At 32.4% G+C, this 9,891-nt stretch overlaps 1 long non-coding RNA gene across 1 annotated transcript; it reads left to right on the top strand.

The window, feature by feature from the left end:
* Positions 1 to 8,454: 8,454 nt before the first annotated feature.
* On the top strand, positions 8,455 to 9,563 carry LOC133038549 (uncharacterized). Its single transcript, XR_009688061.1, has 2 exons — positions 8,455 to 8,873; positions 9,303 to 9,563. It is a non-coding gene; the product is annotated as an uncharacterized LOC133038549 (long non-coding RNA).
* Positions 9,564 to 9,891: the final 328 nt, after the last annotated feature.

Below are 9,891 nucleotides of genomic sequence, written 5' to 3'. Positions count from 1 at the left end.
CCTTGATATACAAATCAAGTGTAGTAGTAGTAAACTCCTCGTAATAGGATCTGAAAGGTTGAATTAACCACAACCTTTTCTCCACTATTACTCTTCCTTTAATCACAAAATCATTGATAATGTGAAATTCTTCTCTATATGTCTACTCTCTTGGGATACTGGATTCTATATCTTTAGCAACTACTTTTGGTTAATCAGGAAATTAACACTAGTAGTTTAAGGCAATTTGGAATGATGCCAAAAATGTATAGAACTTTCCTTAGACTGAATAAGTACCTTTCCTGCAACCTTAACATTCAGTCCCTCTCTGGTAGACCTAGAGACTTCAGATAGGTTTTTACACTTCTCCAAAATCACTATTCCACCCCCAGAGTAACCACCATCTTATCAGAAAGATTTACTAGCACAAAGGCAAATTTCGAAATCTGATATGGTGTAGTCTAAGAGTTTTAAACACACCCTTATAGACTAACATATAGTTCCTCTTCTTTATCTTAAGATTTACTTGATTGTCTTCCAATGTTCTTCTCCTGGATTAATCTGATACCTACTCATTACTCCCACTCAACAGCAGGTGTCTGGTCTAAGGCATACAAAAGCATATCTAAGACCTCTCACTGTTGATTTAAGAAATTCTTTCATGGCTTTATCTTTTCTGGAATAGTTAAGACTTTTCCTTAGATAAATAAAATCTATACCTAAGAAGTTGTGAAGCTTCTATAGATTTCCATTAGAAAGAAAATGCTTCAGCATCTTACTAAAATAAGTTGCTTGCATTAGAGTAAGTAATTACCACGTATACCACAAGCAATAGGTTTAGATAAACTCAAACCTATAATACTAGGAACAGGAAGTTTTGTTAAGTCCATTGAATGGACTTATAATTAAAAATTTCCTTTTATGTCCTTGTAATAGAAAACTTTAGGTTACTCCATGTGAATGGATTAAACCATAGTTCTATTGGCTTTCTTCTTAGTTTCTTATCTTGACAATCCATAACTTGTTTAAACTCACAATGGATTTTAATCACTAGTGTCTCCCAAGTCATAAGAAGGTGAGTTCCTAGAAACTCTCCCACTACGACAAGGCACCGTGAATTGTGTCTAAGAAAACTAAATGGTATTGATCTCTTCGGTTGTGACAAGACAACAGAGGCAGTGGGATCATCATATGTTATATAAGATGATAGAACACTTTTGGAATCAAGAATTAAATATCTCCTTTATTTGCTACTTGTTTTTCAGACTTAGTCATTTTCTTAGAAAAGTAGTATTTGTTTGAACAAACACTTTCTTATCTATTGACAATGGGATGGTCCACCCATAATCACTTAGAATAGCTAACAAACCATGGTTAACAGTTCTAGCTTTTCTTAAGATTTTGATTAGGTCATCCATGAATCTAGTAATTATTTACATTAAGTACTCAACCATTACATCATTCTGAAATTGTATTACCATAGAAGGAATTAGGCAACGACTAGTAACTGATCATTAACATGCAACTCGAAATTTCTGGGGAGGTAAGTTTGGATATAATTCAAAAATCAATTTAATGATCTTTGAACTGCATATCTACTAACTATTTCTCCACCCCTATCAGTTCGCAAGATCTTTAACCACTTACCTTAATGGTTTTAACCATTGCTAGAAATTAATGAAAGTTTTCAAACATTTCAAATTTCTTTGCTAAAAGGTATAATCTAGAGTTATCGTTTTAAGAATACAACGAAAAAACTCATATCCACCCCTGAATGTACATCCATCTGCGAATGAGATGAACTACTTTCAGTGGATATAGGCATATTAACTCTTTGCAGAGATTGATCTTGTCAAATTCACTATGAACAAGATACAAATGCCATAGATTAAAAAAAATGTGGTAGTGTCTTTTGATGACTTAGGTATAGTAACATCAAAGAGTTCTTAGAATACTTCAAGTGGATCCTGGTCACAGAATACCTAACTCATATTCCATACAGTTTTAATCCATTAATAGAAGATGGATATTAAACACTTGAGAAAGTGTAACTGTATTGTATTCTGGAATTAGAAATATAAGAAAATTTCTATTTGGAATCTAAAATTAAAGTCAAAGACTTAAATTTATACCAAATATTATGAGTAATTCTATCTTGGACCAGCACTACTAATACAAACTCTAAGTCAGATTTTCCCATACAATCAGTAGGAGATTTCTAAGATTGAGGATTTATATCAATTGGGAATAGAATGTCGGGATTATAATCATATGCGTCATATAAAATGACATGAAATGATTTATAGACCATTCATCCAATGATATGTTTTTAAAGCTAATTCGAAATGAATAAGCTAAGAGGAATTAGGATAATTTCGTTTAAAATAAGAATCCAACGATGCTTCGATTAGCGAAAGTCAAAGTAATCTTATTTATATAATCTTCTTGTTTCATATCGTAAAAATACTAGTCTAAGGTGTCATCAATTGATGAACAACTAGATGTTGCATATACAATATTTATCTTTCGAGATCTTACACTATTATGTATGTCTAATGGTGAAAATCCATTAGGGATTTATCTCATTAGAAAAACAAACATGTTAGACCAACAATGAAGATTCGAAATTAAACTACAACTTAATAACAGAAAATAACATGGTTCAATATAAATTCATACACAATTCAGAAATTATAAACATATAGCAAGTAGGAATGACAAGTGAAAATACTAAAACTTACAATCCTAAATAATTTCCAAGGTTTTTCAACAAGGCGATACGATTGTCCCGTTTAGGCGAGAGTCAAAGCATCATCCATTGAATAGAGTTGTCAGCTCATCTAAAATGATAACCATTCTAGCAACCTTTTATTCGATCAAGATTGGAATTCAGCGTTGTCCCGTTTAGGCGAGAGTCAAGGCAATTCTATCTTATGAGCTTCCACCATTGTTTCATAATTTTCAAGTCAAGTATGGTCGCCACCATTAGGGTGATCCATACCATACAAAACACTTACAAACTACTTCTCATGCGAGGTTAAACAGTGCGAAATTGCTAATGAATGTTCCTCCATTAGGGAGGATTACTCACTAAAACAAACGCGGTGTAAAACCCACAATGGAGATCGAATATCTTAGTAATAAAGCTCATTATTTAAAGTGAGTTGTATTTTCTTTGATTCTCTTTATTTAATTTATTTATTTTAAATATATATATTTATTTAAAATTTCCAATTTAGAATGAAAAATTCTAAATATAATAAAAAAAATTCGAAAAATTTAAAAAAAAAAAATTTGAAAAATACGAAATTTTTTTAAAAAATTAAACCTACAATTTTTGAAAAATTAGGTTTCAACCAACCTAAATATCATTTCAAAAAAAAATTTGCTAACTACTTTTAAATTTTAAATGTTATTTTATAAATAAAAATTAAATAAAAAATTAGAAAAGATAAATAAATATCTTTTTCAAATTTTAAATGTAATTTAAATAAATAAAATAACAAAATTTAAAAAATTAGCAAAATATCTTATATCATTTAAAAATTACATGATTATAAATATCTTATTTTTAAATTTAAAATAAGATAATATATAATCAAATTTTAAAATAAGATAGATTTTTAAGCAAGAAGATAGATACTAATTCTATTCAAATTCAAATTCCACTAATATCTTGAATTAAATTTAAAAAATATTAAATTAATTCAAAATGATAATTAGAATTGAATTAGGAATAGTAATAGTATAAATACAAAACTATACCAAAAATCGGAAGTTAATTCCATGAAAAAGCATGAAAAATCGAAGAAAAACGAAAAAAATTGTGAACTGTACGGACAGATTTGCGATCGCAGGAAAATTTCAAAACAACCCCGATTTTTTCAAATCTTCAAAAATTCATAACTAATTCAAATAAAATCGAAATTGAGTTCTGTAAAAGGCTAACTTGCTTAATGTTTTCCATACTATCCAATAAAAATAATTCCAGAAACAAAATCGCAATTATTTTTTACGAAAATTTACAAACATCAATCAATCATCAAATAACACTCAATACAACATGATACCATCCAAAGAACATACAAACAATCATTTTAAAGTCCAAATTTCTTGCAAGTAAATCAATTACCATGGATCTGAGGCCAGTTGTTGGAAATTATTTTACCAGGATCTTAGATCTACTCACAAGTATGTTTATTAACATCCTAAATAAGAACTTTCTAAAACGATAAATTAAACACATATAAAGTTTAGGAAACCTTACATTGGGTGCAGCGGAATAATATGACTCCTTCCGTTCAGATATCTAGCCCTTGATTCCTTTCTGTAGCAGAGCATTATCAATATCTGAACCTGGATCTCTTTCTCTGAATCTTTGATGCTGAAACTCCTTTGCTGATGATCTTTCTTCACGATCTTCCTCACTATGATTGAGGTATCACTTGATGTGTGTGGGCACTACTCTCACACTAAGGATTTTGAAATTCAAGAGGGAATAGAAAGAAGAAGTGGCAGCTAAAGATAGGGAGAGAGAAAGGCTCAGGTTTTTCTCTGAAGGAAAAATAGAAAATTTAAGTGTAATTTTCCTGAAGCATTCGCTATCTATTTATAGCATTCCACTAGGGTTAGGTTTGAATTATTTGGCATTAAAATAATGAAAATATCAGTTTAAATTTCCTACAAAAGTGGTTGGCCCTATACTAGTGGATTTGGGCCTCACTTTTTGCAATTTTGCAGTTTTACCTTTTCTGCATCTGATTTTCTCAAAAACGCCAATTTTCTAATTCAACCATTTAAATGCCAATTCTAACTATATAATAACTATAAATAATTATTAAATAATATTGTCATTTATCATATTTATTAATTGAACCATACAAAGTATCATAATTAACAAATATGCCCCTATAAACTCTTTCTTTACAATTTCGCCCTTACTTAGTGAAAATTTCACAAATAGACATAGTCTAATTTGTGAATTATAATTGATTAATCAAAATCAATTACATGAGTCTTACAAGCAATATTATCTCAACTAGTGGGGGGACCATGGGTCTATATAACCGAGCTTCCAATAAGTAGATCAAGAATTTAGCACTAAAATTCACTAACTTATTAATTCTTCGTTGAATCCACGCATAGAACTTAGAATTGCACTCTCAGTATATAGAATGCTCTATATGTTCCACCATATAGACACATCATTAGTTATCCATTGTTATAATCCTAATTTGATCAATGATCCTCTATATGAATGATCTACACAGTAAAGGGATTAAATTACCGTAACACCCTACTATGTATTTTATCCTTAAAACACTTGACCCCGTATAAATGATATTTCAGCTTATGTGAAATGAGATCTCCACCATTTATTTTCGTTTGGTCAAGCTCGAAGGAGATCATCCTTTGCTTACTATTCGCCAGATAGAAGCTATAGATTCCATGTTTATGCTAGCGCTCCCACTCAATTGCACTACCGTGTTCCCAAAAAGTACGTATCACCCTGACCTAAAAGTAGGCTTAACTAACAATTCAAGGAACACGAATAGCCTTTCAAGATTGAGCCTAATCATAACAGGATTAAGATCATTTGATCTAGGATCAACTAGGAAATATTGACTTGAATAGATTTTACGGTAAGTTTAATTAAATCTAAGTCAAAGTTCAATATCGGTCCCTTCCGATGCATACTCTATGCATCTAACCTGAGCTTTACTTTAACCAATGTTCTGGAAAGAACATAGTATTTCTCCAAATACAAGTAAACTCTTGTTGTAGATTATCATATCAGTAAAACCCTGTGTCTGATAAATCTAGGAAACTTTATTCACATAGTCATCTTTACTTTCCAATGTGTTGACGTCACAATAAACAGGATCAAGTATGTGAAAAGGGTTTCAGATGAATTTATACATTATGTACATATATTCATGAAATAAATCATGTGAACCATGCAACATTAAATGTTATTTCTGATCTATATTAATAAGTAAATCTGATTATATTGAAATGAGTTTTATTTAGGGCATAAAACCCAACAGTTGTCTCTTCTGCTCCACCACCACCCGACATCGCCGACCACCTTCTTCTTTAACCAAAATTTAGGTTTTACTCTTCTTCTTCACTGCATATTTTTTTTGTGATTTTTCCTGTCTAATTTTTAGTGTGAATAATTGTCAATTGAATATTTTGTGTCATCGATAGTTAGAAAATGAAAAGAAAAAGAGAGATTGTTGGTAAACTTGGAGCATTTTGCCAGAAAGATTTGGCAGGGGACAATATTGAGGTATAAAAATCACAAGGTTGTGAAAAAAAGGTGTTAGAGTGCTCTCCCCGAAAGCAAGCTATTAATATAATGACAAGAAGCTCTTTGGAACGTATATCCCGAGTTGTGCACACACTTGTAGCACAAAAAATGAAAGTTCAAGGAATTGGCTTCGGTGCATACTTGAGAGAGGATTTCCGTGCAATGTGCACCTCTTTGGCCAATATCTTAGTGAAGCGTGTGGACGCAGACAAGAATTGTCTTAATCTTTGTGGTAAGTCGTATCCTATCTCCGCTTCTATTTTCAAAGAAGTGATGCCTTACCTGATGGTCTGAGCGTGATAAATGAGAAGCTCAAGGTCCCTAATTGTGAATTGAAGTTGAAAATCATGGGTAACAAAAGTTGTATTTGTTGGGAATATTTTACCAGGATCTAGATTTACTAACAAGTATGTTGAATTAACATCCTAAATATGAATTCTCTAAAACAATAAAAATAAGCACATAAGAGTTTAAGAAAACTTTACATTGATTGTAGCGGAATATAATGACTCTTTTCGTTCAAGATCTCTAGCCCTTGATTCCTTTCTGTAGCAGAGCATTATCAAGATCTGAACCTGGATCTCTTTCTTTCCTTCGGGTTTGGTTACCACCGTCTTACTCACTATGATTGAGTACTTGACTTGCTATGTGTGGGAATGGCACTCTTTTCACTCAAGGTTCAAATATGGAATAACAATGAAGGAGGCTGAAATCACTAAGGAATGAACTCTCTCATCTAGGTTGGTTGAATAGTCAAGTTGACAATGAGTTGGATGAGTGAGAGCATCATGTTTCTTTTATAACTAGGACTTAGGGCTGATTTATAGTAATTAAAAAAGAATAAAATAAGGGGAAAAATCCACTTATGGCCATACACTAAATGGACCATTCTCTAGTTAGATTTTTGCCAATTTTTTTCAACCACTTATTCTTCTTTTCAATAATACCATGTTTTCAATTCAATCATATAAATGGCAAAACTATTTATTTAATAATTATAACTAATTACTAAATAAAATTGTCATTTATGTAATTTATTAATTAGAACATACAAAGTCTCTTTATTAACAAAGTGACCCCCAAACCTCTTTTCTTTACAATTAAGCCCTTGCTTAGTGAAAATTCATAAATAAAACATAGTCTAATTTTAGAATTATAATTGATTAATTAAAATTAATCAACTGAATCTGCAAGCAGTATTATCTCAACTAGTGAGGAGACCATGGGCCTATATAACCGACATTTCAATAAGTAGACCTAAAATTCACCAAGTGAATTCTCTGACTTATTAATTATGTAATGACCGCTTTAGTAATGTGGATTAGAAAAGGCAATTAGCACTAATTTTTATTATTTTATTATTATTTGTGAATTAATTTTGAATGTGGACCCCAATATTTAGAAATAAATATTAGAGTTATAATTTCTCAATTCCGGAGATTTTATTAAACTCTAGGGTTATTATTTTGTTTATATGTGAAATATGTTAATTTTGTAATTTTTGCTCGGCGACAACGGAAAATGCGATGGATGGCTAGATTAATCACATGAGTAAGTTTAGAACCCTATTTCATAGTGGGGAATATTTTAGAGGAAATAATTATCGGGATTGAGCGGGGTTATGGAAATTGACCATTTTACCCCTAGTTTCAAAGAAATACCCTAGTTTAAGTCTAAGGGCATTTTTGTCATTTGAAAGGGATAAGAGATAGGTGGCTTTTTGGTAGTTGACACCTAGCATTTAAGTTAGAAGGAGTTAAGTAATTAACTCATTTTCATTTGGAAAATAAAGGAAAAATCAAAAATCAAGAGAAGCTCTCTCTTCTCTCTTTCTTTCTTCGAAGGCAGCAAGGGCAAGGGGTTTTGGAAGCTTAAATTTTGTGTTTTCAGTAAAGGATTCAAGAGGAATCAAGGCAAGGTAACCCTAGTTCTTCTCCCCTTTAAGTTTTTGAAGTTTTTGTTTAGTTTCACTATGAATGTTTAGGTTTAGTGGCTGTTAGGTTTTGAAATGTTTGGGGTTCAATTTCTGGGGTTAAATTGAGTTAATCTAAGTCCCTAGCTTCTGGTTTTGATGCTTGTGAATGGTTTTAAGCAAGCTTGAGTTTTGAAACTCAAGCTTTGTTCATTAATGGCAACTTGAGTTGTATTGGTTTATTCTGTGAATTACTGCCTGGAAATCATTGTGTATGCATTGTATAGGTATACTGGAGAGTTTGGTAAAGTTTGGGATTGAATTGAATCAAGGGGGATAATTTTTTGGTTCCCAGCAGCAGAACCGGAATTCCGGTTCTGGGTGGTCTGTACCAACCGGTCGACCGGTTGGTGACCCAGAACCGGGATACCGGATGGGAACCGGTTTACCTGTTGGGGGATTTTCCAGAACCCTAGTTTTGGCCAATTTTGAGATATATAGGGTATTGCCTTGAGGTTTATCGATAGGGAAACTTTTAGTTTCAAGTTTTAAGTCCCGGAAAGTGATTTAGCGAGTCACTCATCTGTATTACCATTTTTGTGATTAGGGCATCCATCTAGCACGTGAATTCCGTTCAGGTCGGCCAGCACACTTGAATTCGGAAAACAGGTAAGAACTGTGTATAATGTATTATGTGATTATCTGAATGTGTGTATATGTGTTTATATATGCATGCTTGAGTTATGTTAAACGCTACCAACACTTGTATGAATAAGTTATAGAGTGTATTGGTACAGTGATTGTTGTGATTATGAGTGCGATACAGTGATACCAACACAAGCATGGAAAAATGCTAAGGTGTGTGGTACATCACTCAGTGTTACTCAGTGATCGGGATAAACCCTACCAACACTCGTACAGTGAGGTGCGATGTGTATGTGGTATAGTGGTTGTACCCTGGTAATGAACGTTCATACTCATCTGTTAAGCTCTGTAAATAGGTGTATGGGCGCCTATTTACAGGTCGGAAATTATATGGTATGTTATATGCATTTCTTACTGAGTCTGTTGACTCACAGTTTCTGCTTCCATGTGTAGGTAAAGGAAAGGCGAAGGCTGAACAGGAATGAACCTGAGCTTGGGTGAGATTGTACATGTCAAGCAGCGCGACCTGGAGTGTTCGGTCTCGGGACATCTGGGTGTTGTATTTTGAAAGTCGCTGTGCGACCCAGAACTTGTATATTTTGAATGTAAAGTTTAAACAGTAAATTTTCAAAAGTTTGAAATCGGGATCCCGGGATTTGTAAATATTATATTATTTTACAAAGTTTAATGTTTAAAGCAAAAATTTTAATTTGACACGTTTTTCGAGAAATTTCTTTGATTAGCAAAGATTGCACAATAATTGAAAAGAAACACTGTAGTGTGCCTTAGTATTAGGGCGTTACAATTTTGGTATCAGAGCCGCCAGGTTTGTCTACCGAAGCTTGCTATGACATGTACAATCTTCATCAGAGAAAGCTCGGTTCACGGTTCAGTAAGCCCGTACTTGTTTAGTATTTTAAATAAGTGTGATGTGAAAGCATGTTAGGAAGCATATTAGATTTAAATTAAATATATTTCTTTAAAAAGAAAAGAAAGTGTGTTGCCTTTAAGTTATTAAGAGCGGTGTTAATTTTGATCGCTG

This window comes from Cannabis sativa, chromosome 5, assembly GCF_029168945.1.
Source record: "Cannabis sativa cultivar Pink pepper isolate KNU-18-1 chromosome 5, ASM2916894v1, whole genome shotgun sequence".
In the NCBI taxonomy this organism is placed as follows: domain Eukaryota; kingdom Viridiplantae; phylum Streptophyta; class Magnoliopsida; order Rosales; family Cannabaceae; genus Cannabis; species Cannabis sativa.
The sequence above is the reverse complement of the archived record's forward strand: the minus strand, read 5'-3'. Positions and strand labels throughout refer to the sequence as shown.